Consider the following 15,585-nt stretch of genomic DNA (forward strand, 5'->3'; position numbering starts at 1 on the left):
AAAAAAGATTACCTACCCTACCTTTAATAAATCCTTATCTTGAGCAAAATAAGCAAACTGACATTCAGTACAACATATGTCTTTTATTTACAATACATACAAATGTCATTTACGTCTTTTAGTTTGTCAAGAGATTTAAATGCTTTACTATGTAAGAACGAGCCTATGATTGAATCTGGAAATAGAGCAAAATAACTGGCAAATTTATGGCAAAACATCTGGCATTAATTTGATCTCAAACAGATTCATTAAAAGAAGTTATTACTCCACCACGTGCGTGACGTCATAAACCAACGTGGTTGAACGACCACTTTGCCACAAAACGGTTTCGGGAAACAGTCGTGACTAGCAAGTTGATTTCTTCAATGATGCATCGTACTATGGTAGTTAAGCAGCGAGTTACGTCGTTGTTCGGGATACGCCCTGAGCAATGTAGGCTCTCGGAAAGAGGGGTTTAGAGGGACTGAATGCTTTATCAAAACTTTTCAGACACTGTGAGAAAAGTAATGTATATTATAAGAAACCGTAAGTGTGTTTTGACCTTGGATGCATATAAACCTATAGTAGGAGACCAAAACAATATTAGGAACCTTTAAAATAGTAGGGGCACATCGTAAAATAAAAGTTCCAAAGATTTTCCCAACAATGAACCATTTTGGGTTCCCCAAATAACCTTTAAGTGAACAGTTCTTTTCCACTTTTTCCACTATAAAGAACCTTTTGTGGAATGGAAAGGTTTCATGGATGTTAAAGAACATCTTACTGGGGATCCATGTTTCTCCTCCTTAGATCAGTATCAGTATAGTCTTATTTAATGCCATGCCAGCATCTGTGACTATCTTCACGGCAAAAACTTAATTGTTTTAAGGGAGATTAAAAGTCTGTTTGAGATTTCAGGGTGGATTTCATGCAATTTATTGTTCGGACACATATCCCACTCTTCTTGCCATGCACTTATTTAATATATAATGATTGACAGTAGGTCTAAGGTCTGAGGGAGGAATTTGACATTCTTCTACATCCAGATTAATAGTCTCCTTTGAAGCGATGTCAGCTCGCTCATTCCCTGAAAGCTCAACATGGCCTGGAACCCAGCAGAAGATTATACCAAATAATTGATTCTGTAAGTGGTCTACTTTAAAGGATGATCACCAAAGGATGATCAGTTTTTAAAGGGGTCATATAATGGTACATGCACTTTTACAAGTTGGTTGTACTGAAATGTGTGTTGGCAGTGCCTGTACACAACTATCATAAAATGATAAAAATCCATCCAGTGTTTTTTTTTTTAAATCTCCTTATATGTTGTCCCCTATCTCAAATCAAGCCGTTCGACCTTGTGACATCACACGGTCGGACGCCCCTCCCACGATTGTTGATTGACAGCAGTGTTTCAACACAGACCCGCCCTCTCCACATTGTTGATACGCTGGAGCACTGTCTATGAGCAGAATGGCGTCTAAGCGATTGTGGTGTTCTGTTCTTGGGTGTAATAAGGAACACAGCAGTCATTTTGATGTTCCTAAATCCGCTGAAGACGCAGTGGCTGAGTTTTGTTTTCGAAGGGAATATTCCCCACGATCAACGTTAATGCTTTCATGTTTGCGCGAATCATTTCACCAGACTGCTTTATAAACGAGAACATTGAAAAAGGTATTAGCTCCTGTCTGAGTATGTGTTGTTTATGTGCCTAATGACTGTCATAGTCTCACAGACTGGTTATTTTTTAAACAGATCAGCAAAAATTTTGTGCTTCAGCCCTGACAGTTGTACCTAACACTGCATAGATAACGTTACGCATCGCGGACAAGCCTACATTTACTGAAAAAAAGTTTTTCATGACCATTAGTTGTAACATCAATGAACTAACATATACATCAGTAAACACATAGTGTTCGTATCTCACTACTCTACCCTGCCAGTACATACAAAGATAGATCAAAGTGACATTACGTTAACCAACCATTCAGAAACGGCTTGTTTTCCGACTCCGGTTCAAATTGATACGGTTGCACAGTGTCCTCAGAGACTCCCGCTGCCATTCTTCAAAATATACCCTCAACTGTTGTCAAGGCAACACTCCATGTGTGTTGTTGTGGCAAAACGCACCCCGAGGGGCGGGGTGAGCAAAGCTCATTATCATTTAAAGGCACATGCACTTAAACGGCTTGCTGAAAACAGAGCTGTTTTTGACCAGGTAAAATGAGTGTTTTCTTACAATACTAATGAGAATTTTTAATTAAAGTATATTACAAACTTTTAATTTAGACCCTAAAGAATCATATTAGCTTGCACAAAAATGGCATTATATGACCCCTTTAAAGCGACCCCTCCATTGCTTGAAGACATGATTTGGAATCCGTGAAAATTATTAAATTATTTTGTTGTGTCTTTTCAATATATTCCAAAGCTAAAAGTACTTCTTTAATTAAAGTATATTACAAACTTTTAATTTAGACCCTAAAGAATCATATTAGCTTGCACAAAAATGGCATTATATGACCCCTTTAAAGTGACCCCTCCATTGCTTGAAGACATGATTTGGAATCCGTGAAAATTATTAAATTATTTTGTTGTGTCTTTTCAATATATTCCAAAGCTAAAAGTACTTCTACAAACGTGCTTCAGCTATGAAAATTGAGCATCGTTTTGGAATGCGGATCCATAATGTTGCTGTCCAGTCACCATTGCTGCAGTCACACCATTTCCCACATTCAAACCATCTGTAAATATGGGTGAATGAAAAGGGGAATGACTTCTTCCAGCAGCCATATCACCCTGTAGCCCAAGACTGGTTGCCCACTGAAGCTAAGCAGGACTGAGCCTGGTTAGTACCTGGATGGGAGACCTCCTGGGAAAACTAGGTCAGACCTGCAAACTCCTCAGACTAAAAAAGGTGACAGTGTCGCCGGGGGGGGGATGTATGGCATGTTTTTTTTTTTGCTACATGCCATGGGATTAATCAATGCATGCTGATGAATAATGTATAATAATAATAATAATAATAATTAATCTGCATACCCTAGTTTTGCACTGATGTAAAAAGACTGACAGTGACACAATAAGACCTCATGTTAGCAAAATGTTTTAATCTTTTAACTCTTAAAAAAAAAAAAAAAAAACTCTTAAAAAAACATGTATGTTCTTTAATGTTTGATTATAATTTTACGGTCTTCACATAGGGATGGGAATTGATAAGATTTTATCAATAATAATGCCACTGACGATTCTGATTATCGATCCAATTCTTTATCGATTCTCTTATCGATTCTTGATAGCACTGTGTGGAAAAATGTAGTCATATGCTTTTTTTTTTTTTTAAACAAGTGGTTTTCTTTATTTTGAAGTTTAAGCTTGAGTTAGCAAACTGTACTTTTTTATATAATTTATGTAATAAATATAACCTTATTGTAAAGTGTTACTGATTAGTTACACCGATTCAGACGTCACCTGAGTTCACTGTTGGAAAGATTAGTTGTTTTAACCATTCATTAAAATGAATCGGTTCAAAGGAGTCATTAGTTCGCGAATTGGACGTGTCGTGCGCGTTGTGTGATTATGCCAGCAGTTAGGACACTGACATCCAAGTTTTGTGTCAACATAAAAACATTTCATCACTGTATAGTTTTATTTCGTTTAATTAAAGTGTTGTTTAAGTCAGCTGAATGTCCAGAACGCTTTTCAGAGAAGATAAGGAAACTTATTTAGCAAAATTCACACCCAGCAGTAATTCAGAAAAAAAAGGTCTTTCGACCTTTTACCACCGTGTCGATTTATTTTTGATTAATATGTGCGTGCGAGGGAGAGAGAGCAACACAGCGCCTAGTTTGGAGCATAGAGGTTTGGAGACGGTGAAGTCGTTTACACAGAGAGTGCGCGCGCGCGACCGGCTCTCTCTCTCTCTGCTTGTTCTTTCAGTTAAACATACACCCTGTCACAAACGCAGCCGTTCATCTACATTACTCACCGATCAAATAAGACTTTGGCGGGACAAAAAAATCATTTTGGTGGGCGCTAAAATGCAGGAAAATTCATGCGCGAGTTTCCATTAGACTCGCACGGTAGCCAGGCGTCTCATCAAATGGCGAGCTCAGCTCAGTTGACGCTGTGTGCTTCAAGATTCTGACGCAAGTCCTAAGATTCCAATTGGCCAAGAGAAAAAGTGCTAAGATTCCGATTGGCCCAGAGAAATGTCAATTATAAGAATTATCCAATAATGTTTCGCAATTCTAGCCTGCATGGCAGTTACTGTGAGAAACAATATACCCCCCCCCCCCCCCCCCCCCCCGGAAAAAAAAACTCTCCGGTTCTACGCGATTCACGTAAATGACCCAATTGACCAAGAAAACGGCGATTGTCGCCGAAAAGCGACAAGTTTGCAGGTATGCTAGGTTGCTGCTGGAAGAGGTGTTAGCGAGGCCAGCAGGGGGTGCTCACCCTGTGGTCTGTGTGGGTCCTAATGCCCCAGTATAGTGACGGGGACACTATACTGCCAAAAGAGCACCGTCCTTCGGATGAGACGTAAAACCGAGGTCCTGACTCTCTGTGGTCATTAAAAATCCCAGGATGTCCTTCGAAAAAGAGTAGGGGTGTAACCCCGGCATCCTGGCCAAATCTGCCCCTTGGCCTCTGTCCATCATGGCCTCCTAATCATCCCCATACACTGATTGGCTTCATCACTGTCTCCTCTCCACCAGTAAGCTGGTGTGTGGTGGGCGTTCTGGCGCAATATGGCTGCCGTCGCATCATCCAAGTGGATGCTGCACATTGGTGGTGGTTGAGGAGATTCCCCCCTTCCATATGTAAAGCGCTTTGAGGTCTCAGAAAAAGCGCTATATAAATGTAACGAATTATTAATTATTATTATTATTATTATTCTTATGTCTATATACTGCTGTCTATATACATTTGGGCAAGTCACTCCTTTCTTCTGATGAGTCAAATCCAGGTTGATCCATGACAGGTTTCTTTATTGTTCAGCAAGGTAAAAAAACTGAAGTATATTTGATTTCAAGTGTTCAAGTTTATATTTAAGTTGTGGTTTAATGCGATTACCAAAAGGTCTGATGCTTTTAGGTTTGCTCTCATACAAGTGAATGTATTGGGGTAAAAAGACTGTAAAATAGGCTGGGTTATTTTTGTTTGCTTTTAGTTTGATGGCATATTGAAGTGATAGCTTCAACCGTCTGTTTTGAAGTGATGGTTCATTGGCTTTGCACAAACTTTGCACTGGTGAAGTTCTGAATGCTTCCAAGGCAAGCTGTAATCCCGGATGATGGTGTCAATCTGTTTATATGATTTCCTGGCAGAATCATAAATTATGCTCCCATACTCTACGAAGCCGCAGAAGGACAGTGTAGGCTGCTCCCCATTTAGTTTTGGCCAACACTTTAATTATATTCAGAGCTTTAAGACATTTGTTTTTATCTGAGGAATGAAAAAAAAAAATTCTCCTCTCTAGATATCGCTGAATTTACCGGCAGATCTTTGGCCTGTGTGTACATATGTGTATGTGTGGGGTGAGTGGGAGTGTAGTTCATGGCCAAAGGCTCTCAACTAAAGATATCTGTAGAACTCTGCACTCTCCATTATCTGTTTGCTACACAAAGCAGTCTTTCATTTTGCTTCTGTTGGCGTGAACATCCAGACAACATCTTCCTCAAAAGGATATTTGTTCCAAATAAGAACAACACAACCATTTAATCTTATCTCAATGCTCTTCACCGCTCTTCAACAATCTGGACTATATCTGCAGCTGAACTCCGTTGTCACAACAAGCAGAGCTCAAATCCTTAACAAAGCCTTTGTCTTATAGCACCTATTTTCTTAGCAGAATAATATGGCACTTTCCTCAGGCTTAAAAGGATCAGGATGTCTGACATATTTTATACAGTAAGGAGATGGCTGAGAGGATAGTGGACTTTCAATGTCATGAAAATTTAAATGAAAAAGAAGCGATATGGAGATCCTCAGTCATTCAGTACTATGCTGATGGACAATGAAAGAGGTAGAGGCTTTTGGGCAGATAAGTGACCTAATAAATTATAAAATGACAATAAACCTCCACAACAGAATGTCTTACCATGCAAATACGTGAAATCAAGCAAATACGTGTGCTGGCGAAACCGGTTTTCTGTTCAGTCAACAAATCTAGGAAAAGTACTTTCAGAGCTTAACTGTATATATTATATAATTTTTTACTATTTAATACACAAATCTCTGAGATACTTAATTCTGATTGGTCATTTGCAGCATTCTGTGGTCAAATGTAATAATGATAAGGTGTATATTTGATTGATGGCAACCAATGTCCTATTGCTGTGCTAGTTTTATGTTTGTGGCACTCTTGTGTCTCTTTCTTTTAAATTTAAATTTAAACTTGTACTAAATATTTGATATCTATTTTATTAATCAGAGGAATCGAGCCATCCAATAAGCACAACAATTTTTACAGTCAGTCATTACTGAAAAATAAATCCTTTTATAGACCCTTCTGCTTCAGGGTCATGATCATCCTGTCTAGTTTTGCAATGATTTATCTTATATATTTGGATCAAATTCAAAGTCAAATTATTTCTATTTTCTGTTATTGGCGATTCAAGTTTTTTAATTGAAAACTACAAAACAAAACTTTCATAATAGGACTTAACGCTTCATGCAACACACACAAAATGTGAATATTATATCATATTAAAATAGTATTAAATATAATATCAAATAAAATACATAATTTGAATAAAAACAACTCATTCAGCTCTTTAAATGATTTTGTGTGATCCTCCACACTTCCTGCATTTACAGTTTTTCTGAATTGCTAAAACACTCTGAACCAAATTCTCAATAGCCTAAACCAATTTGTTGAATAAATCACTCTTTCTGTAAAACATTAAAGGGGTGGTATAATGCCCTTTTCACAAGATGTAAAATAAGTATTTGATGTCCCCAGAGTGTGTTTGTGAAGTTTTAGCTCAAAATACCCCAAAGATATTTTTATATAGCATGTTAAAATTGTCACTTTTTGAGGGTGAGCAAAAACGCACCGTTTTTGTGTCTGTCCCTTTAAATGCAAATGAGCTGCTGCTCCCGGCACAGAGGGCGGAGCTTCAAGAGCTTGCACAGACATGTACTGAATATTTAAAAAACTTTTAGCCTTTTATGTTCAAACCGAAGTCAGACAAAGATGGAAAGACTCAAGAAGAAGTGACAACATGTAGAAGCAACAGGACATTTCTGAATGGTTAGTTGATGAATTTATGTAGCTTATGTGTAGTTATCTTCTAGTCATTGATTAGCATATTCTGTCTTGATAATCTATACATCGTGTTCTGGGGGCAGGGTTTATGTAAATGTTAGTGTTTGTGATGTCACTAACCCGGGAGGAATGTCGTGTAGTCCCAACCACCCGTTTGTTGTAGTCCTTAAAAAGCAATTTCTTTAAAAGAAAATATCTCCCTTTGCGTTGAACTTTGAGCGTTGTAACTTTGCAGATGTTGTTTATGCTCAAACAGCAACATTACACACTAACTAAAGTTCGAAAAGTGAAATCATAATCAACCACCCCTTTAAACAAGTTCAGGTAGTTAAAACACTGTTTGCAAATCTCAAAAACTCTGAACACATTCTCACTCGCTAAAACACATTTCGCACTGTGATGCACTTGTGTTTCAAAACGCTAAACACAGCAGGCGAAAGTTAAACACACCTACAAGTTGTCATCATTTACACACAACGGCTCAAAATTGTTCACACTTATTTCTGATGTGACCAAACCAACTGTACATAATACAAGTCAGTTCAGAGCCAAAATTGACTCAAAATGTTGCACTGAATGTTGATACCAACAACGGATGGAAACAATATAAGAGGGAGAGAAGGAAGAGGATGAGAAAGAGGAGGTGAACAAGCAGGAAGAGGATGAGGATGAGGAAGAGTGGTGTGGAGAATGTTGTCAAGGCTGGATCTGCTTTAGGCTTTTTCCCTTTACCTGCAGAGATGACAGTGACTGAGATGTGGAGAAACTCCTCCAGCCGGACCAACATGAAGACATGTTCTCTCTCACTGACCTTGATTCTGCAGTTGCACAACTCTTCTGAGTGTACTTTACTGTAACATGCATTTCATTTAGAGTTTTTTACTGTAACCTTTTTTGCTTATGCCATTGGGTCACTGTATTTTCACAGTATGCAAGTGTTGAATATACAGACATTTGATAGGCCTACTATACAATATTGAGTGCAATACTATACTTGCAGTGCATACAGTATACGATTTATTGTATATTGTACTGCGGGTTGTCATTACTATACTTTTTTTGCATACAGTAATTGCAAAATTTGTTTACTTTGTTACAACAGACTTTTTTTCTGTAACTGCATGCTTTCTGTGTTCTCCATTTTTTTATGTATCTAACGAATCTATAAAATTGACTCGCTGTGTGTATGATCTGAAAGCATTGTTTGATTTTGAGCTCAGCTAAAATTGTTTTGAGGCAATTGTTAGATTTTGCCAGAAGAGTCAGAGGTTCTGTGAATGTGGTTTGAATATTTGGTTTTGAGAAAGTGAGTGATGGTTTCAAGAAATGTGTTTTTAGCAATTCAGAAAAACTGTAATAATATTATGTGACTTCCTGTAACACAGCAAACATGACATACTGTATGTGCATCCAAAGACGTTTACATTATTGCAGTCTCTGCAGTTTTCTGTTCAGAAATGTGTCCAGAAAAGGTAATAATATCAGTGACCTTTTGGAAACCTATTCAAGTTATAGCAAATGGCCATAGCTATATGACGTTTTGAGAGGGATTGATATTGAGAGAGAGAGAGAGAGAGAGAGAGAGAGAGAGAGAGAGATGTGTTGTATGTCAGACTCAGCAGGTCTGCTGGGAGTTTGATTGTATTTCCTGGTCGTGCTGCGCTGTGCCTAGTCCTGTCCCCTTTCTCCCCAACCACGCGCCATCTGCCTCTCCTGCTCTTCATCCTCCTCCCTCTCCTCCAGTATGCAAACAGCATTTCAACCCGCCCACAAAACCTGGTTCGAGCAGGGCCAGGCAATGATGATGTGACACAAGGTAAAGGTTCTCAGCACTTTTTGTTCCCTTTTGCTCTCTTAAGGCAGAACAGGGTGGATAAAAACATGCCGCTCTAATGCCTCGAGTAAGAAAAGTTGCTGGGTTTCCAACTTTATGTGGTGGAGTGAGTAATAACCAAATTTGTTTTTGTAAGATTATGAAAACAACCGTGAAGTGTTGCATTGCTGCTTAGATCTCAGTGAAGCTGTAATGAGTAGGATGATGCATGTATTTGAACAGCTAACATATATGACTGATAAAGTGAAATAGGATTAAATGCACATTTTCTCCAATTGTTACGCTAATGGGAGATTTGCACGGTAGAATTCACACTCAAAACTAGTAATTGCAGCCCACTCATAGCTTAGCAGGCATGCAGAGCCCTGTTTTGAGACAGCGTTTGATTTTGCCTCATTTCGTTTTTTACAGCCTTGGACTAGTATTTGTCAGTGTTTTTTTTTTTAATGGCCAAAATGTATTGGGTTGCAAAATCATTTCTATTGCACACTGCTGTTAAAAAGTTTGGGGTGTGTTTAAAAGATGTCATGATGCTCACCAAGACTGCATTTATGTGATTAAAAATACAGTAAAAGAGTAATATTGTGAAATATTATTGCAATTAAAAAAAGTGTTCTATTGTAATATATTTAGAAATGTCACATGATCCTTCAGAATCTTTCTAAAATGCTGATTTGGTGCTCAAGAAAAAAATATTATTATCATCAAATTTTAAAGCTTTTTGTGGAAACTTGCAGGATTATTTTATGAACTGAAAATTCATAAGAACAGTAGGCCTATTTATTTGAAATATAAATCTTTTATCATTGATCAATTTAATTGAATCTTTGTTGAATAAAATAATATATTTTTTTATTTTACTGACACCAAACGGGATCCCAAATGGGATGTAAAAAGTCACAACTGGGAGATATGAATTCACGATTGTGGGTGAGTAAATGATGACAAAATACTCACATTTTAGGTCAACTCTTTAAAATTGTTCATGCAAATTTTGAACCATTTCCATTGCACAAAATTTTCTTTATAGTAGAATGACAAGAACTATAAGAACTATGACATCACTGCAAAAAACCCTTTTGGAACCTTTGTTTTCAAGAGTGTTGGTGGAAGTTTTATCCTCCAATCTGACCCATTGAACTTTGCATCTGAAATGTTTGGTCTTTAAATTTTGACAGGGTCCATTTGATCTTCAACAATCAAAACAACAATACAGACTACATTTTCGAGGTGACTTCAATCCACCTTTTCATATACCTGCAAGCAAAAGTCACACATATTTAACAATAAAGAGTTCCATCTATTTCCTGTCTGACAAAAAGGCCTGTTGAAAGAAAATTGCTCTTATCTCAGGAAGGATAGAAGATGGAATGGCAGAATACCATTGAAAAGAAGGTTCTACAAGTGATTTACTTGTACCGAAGGGAATTCTTTGTGTGCTTGGACAAAACAGCCTAAAGCAGAACATGAAACAGCATTCAACCGTGCTTGAATTCAGATTAATATCTCTCTAGTCAAATACCTGATTTGTTTAATAATACAGGAGGATCATGTGAACACAATAACCCAGTGATTCGCTCTGATGGGACCTTCATTATCTTACAGAAGCAGGCAACAAGGGATTCTTCAGATTAGCATAGCAGAGTCAGACTGACATATGAGTGAGCTCAAACTCATAGCTGTCCTGATCCCTCAGCTGTGATCTCAGCGAGAATTGTTATGCAGTGTCACGGTTCATGAATTCACTGTCTCTCTCTCGTCTAGTGTGCTGTTGTGTGTGTGTGTGTGTCTGTGGGCGTGGTCACTGATCAGCGGTGATCAGTAGCGCCAGCTGGATTCAATTGTTTGTTCCCTTTATAAGTTCAGTAACCAGTGTCTCATGTTGTCAGATCGTTGTGCTTCCTGGTGTGTTTCCTGTGCCTGTTCCTGTGTCTGTTCGTTGGATTGGATTCCCCGTGCCGTCGTCGTCGTCGTCGTCGTCGTCGTCGTCGTCGTCGTCGTCGTGGTGGTGGTGTTCATTCCTGGATTCTCTGCACTGCACTGAATCACAGAGCACCGTCACGAGGGTTTACTGCACTGGACCAGAGCATCATTCTCGAGGGATCATCACTGGACTGAGCACCTTCACCAGTTGTCCACCGAGGTCCCTGCGTCACAGTTCCACCCTGCGTTGTGTCCGCCCGTCTGTTCTGCTGTGCAGACGACCGTCTTTGTTCAGTGTTTCTGACCATTGTGCTGAGTACTAATAAAGAGCGTTATTGCATTTACATCCTGTTTCTGTCTGACGTAACATGCAGGCCACGAGCAGCTGTTCTCATTCTAATGAAGTAGTTAATGCATCCATGACAGGTCCAAACGCAATAAACATTAGGTGTTCATTGGCCAGCATTTCAATCAGAGATCATCTAAAGTCATCTAATCTTAACAAGTAAATGCTATGATTCGCAGCTTGAGATAATGTAACCAATATTGTATCAAGTTAAAGAGACAATACTAGCCTGGCTAACGTCAGACCTAGTCTCAGTGAGACGTGGTCTGGGAACCACATGTTCATTTTCTCGTATTTGAGGCGTGGTTTACGAATGCCCAGAGCCGTTTATTGGGCGCTACGAATATCTATCAAATGGGCCTGTACGTAGCTCATAGCCAATCGTTTAAATTATACTAGATGACGTATGTAGAGCGTCAGAAATTCGACGAAGAATAAGACGGTGGGTCAGAGATTTATGTGTACACGATGGCGTTCAGCGACTATTGCCGTTTGTGCAAGACAAACATGAGGGTAGAAGGTATGTATAGATATAAACAAACTGCTCCAGTGTGTCGCATAGACGTCGTCATCGTCTTGCTGCTCCCTCCCCGTTCTGTGATTGGTCCCCTCGCTGAGGCGAAAATCTGGTCCATGGAATCCTGGCTGCCTAGCAGCGTGAATAAAATCGCGCTGCGCGCAAGGCAGCATGGGGAAACCCAGGCTAAGACAATACAATAGTTCACAGAAAAATTCACATTCACCTTGGGTAAATGATTCGCAATTAAAATCGTTTACTCATCTCTATCTCATTCCAAACCTGTGTGATTTTCTTTCTTCAAATGAACAAAAAAAGAGACGTTTAGCAGAATGTCCATGCTGCTCTTTTCCATACAAGAGTTATGTTAACTCTTAAAAAGTTAATGGTGACCAGGGTCTGTCAAGCTAAAAAAAATCAACATAAATATATTTTGTTGTGGTCCGTGTAAGCAAGAAAACCACCTGGGTTTGGAATGACGTTTGGGTAAACAATGACTGATTTTTAATTTTGAGTGAGCTGTCCTTTTTATCGGGAGGATTTGATATTTCAAATACAGATGTGTTTCATTGTACCTCTGTGGTATTTCTCCATGTTTGTTTTGTGGCAGCTTTCATCAGGTTTTTTCAGGTTGCAAACTAATAATGGATCATCTGTCAATGCACTGTAAAACCGTTAATCTGTTCCATCCATTCTCCTCATTGTGCTAGTAACCACACCATGCTTCTACTGAAGCCAACATATTGAAATTCACATAATAATCAAGGCAGTCATGTAATTTTGAGATGATCAGTAATATCTGCATTGGCTCTTGACGTCAAACATTCTGCCCTCAGCCTAACATGAAATATAGTTATAGGCAAATTGCCAGTTGTGAATGCTTATCAAATGTTGATGACAAGATTCTGTGTATATTTACTATAAATAAAACAGTACTTGCATGGATAATCAATACATACATTTATTGATTTTATATATATATACAGTATATATATAGTACATATGTAATGTTACATTTCTGCTTGCTTTGTATTATAGCACAGAGTAAGTGCATTTACTAAGCAACCACAATCGCAAAATATGGTCTAGAATAATCATGTTTGGATTTATTAAAGTTTGTCACAGAGAAAGTTCACTCGCAGATTTAGTAGTAACAAACAGCACACGCTGTTCTTCCAGGAACACAATAGGCTACAGTAACTGGCTGTATGACACTTTCATTCAAGCAGAATTTCATAATGGACATTGCTAAACTCCAGCATACATGTTTGTTGGTGTTGTCATATCATCAATGCTTTTTTTGCTGCCCAGAGAGAGCATTCATTATTAATCGAGAGAAGCAGAAATGGTTATCACGAATAAAATATGATTAATCACGCAATTATTATTATTTATTCACCGCTGGCAAAATGGGCTTTCAATAAAACTCGGCTTCCTATCCAGTAGGAAGGCTTTTTTTTAAATCGGTGCAACCTGACTAGAGAAAACAGAGAAACTGTTGTCTTACACTTCAAACTTCAACACCCATAATGCACTGGGCATGTTGCCGTAGTAGGTCCCACCAGTCTACTATGGATACTCTTATCAGTCAAATACAACTTTGGGTTACAGTTTATTTCAAAGTGTCTGTGTTACAGTGTAATTATACATTAAGTACTGAGTAATAATAATTACCAACATACATACTATACGGTTGGGGTTAGGGTTAGGATTAGGGTGTGGTTAAGGTTAGTTGCATGTAATTTTACACAATTTATAGTAATTACTGTAGTAACTACATGTAACGTGTAACAATGACACTGTAAAATAAAGTGTAACCCAACTTTGCTTTCGTAGGAAATACTTCTTAGCAAACTTTTAGTCATAATGGTGTCGACTTGTATTGTTCCCATGCGCAAGAATCCAAAGAGTAAACGTTTAGCGGGAGTGAGTTACTTTCGTTTTCCAGTGAAGGCAGCAGCTAAAGGCTGCAAAGAATCTTATACGGAGAGACAATAGAAATGGAACAATGGAAAATCTGAAAAACATCTGTCTGTAGTCAACATTTCAAACTGGATGACCATGACCAAAAAGTGTTTTAGGCCAAACGAAGGGGATAAAACTGAAATAATCTGCCTTTCCTTCAGTTCCGCCCGAATCAAAATGCTGTCGCATATACAGGTTAGAAAGCTGTTGCCATAGTGCTCCATTTTGACCATAATGCTGCTTTAAGAGTAGACATAGTATGATACAATTTTCAGTATTATAACCCACTGTTGATCCGACTGTCCATGGGCAGGGATACAAAAATGCGGAAGTACAATCTGTAGTTTTCAGAAAAGCCCTGGAGCTGTCAAAACTTTTACATTTGCTGACATATAAACACAAATTTCTCGGCCCAGGTAACATGGAGAACTAGTGAACCTTATTCATTTACATATACTACCGACATTGTAACAATAAAAAGAGGGTTAAAAATCTGTAAAGTTACACTTTAGAAGACCAGTTCTGTCATTAGAGTTTGAGTAAATCTTCGTACGGCTTCACAACACTTAGAAGATAACACACAAGTTGCTATGTTTCCATCCAAAGGTGTGAATTTAAATTGTGCGCAAAACTGTAATATCCCATTAAACATTTGCGAATGAAGTACTGTTTCCACCTTATGTGTTCAGGAGAACAAACTGTCACTTCCTGGGAAATTGGCACACAATATCTGTAATAAAAATGGTTGCTGCAGTCAGGAAAGCTCTTTTTTCATACATCATAAATGACTTGCTCCTCAGAGCGTGCAGACGAAATGCAATAACTGTCTTCTTATCTTGCGTTCGGATGCAGATGCCTGGTGTTTGGGAATGTAATCAGGAATGAGATAGTTATGAGGGGATTATACCCAAACATTGTGATGATAAACTTTGTCTCAGGCATTTCAGAATGACCAAATCAACATTTAAGATGCAATGCAATAAAAAAATTCTGCTGGTTAGTCCAGTTATCCAATCACATCCTCTGTCAGGCATTGAGGGATTTATCCAGTAAATGTGTTTCTATAGTAGTTTATGCACATGTCTTCTTACAGGATAAAGAAATGATCCGCCTCAACTAATCGAATACGTTTTTTTTATGCCTGTCTTTCAAACTTTAATGCACATCTTAGCATTTCAGTGCAGCATTTGTATCGCGATATCCCAGAAATGGATGGAAACGGCTATATAGCCTATATTAATTTGTCTATTTTAGAGCCTTTTTGATCACTGTTGCAGTATGGAAAAGAGCTGCATAAAGATTCTTCAAAGACTAACCACTAATTGATCTCAACCAATTTGATATCTGCACTTTCCCAGCAGTCATCAGCACTGTATCAACATCCTTGAAGAGTCTCCTGACACCCATGTGGTCAGTGAGAGCAGAATACTGTTTACAAGGTGCAGGCAGTTGTGTATTTCAGTCATTCATCTGCTCCTTACTTTGACAGACAAATGACTAGGTCTGTCTGAAAGCCTGTAAATGTGAACAGTGGTTTATAGTACTTCCTCTCCACATTAGTCATGTTTGATACTACTCAGAACCCTGCAAAGGTGAGTATCTGTAGCTTGTTCCTGGACATTTGTTTGCTAGGTCGTGTATATACAAATGAAGTCAATAGTTTGAATGAATGTGAATGCATGAAACTTTAATTAAATTTACTTAATTATTTTAACAACTTAAAATGACAAGTAGCCTTGAAGAAAAAG

This window comes from Rutilus rutilus, assembly GCF_951802725.1.
Source record: "Rutilus rutilus genome assembly, chromosome: 14".
NCBI lineage: Eukaryota > Metazoa > Chordata > Actinopteri > Cypriniformes > Leuciscidae > Rutilus > Rutilus rutilus.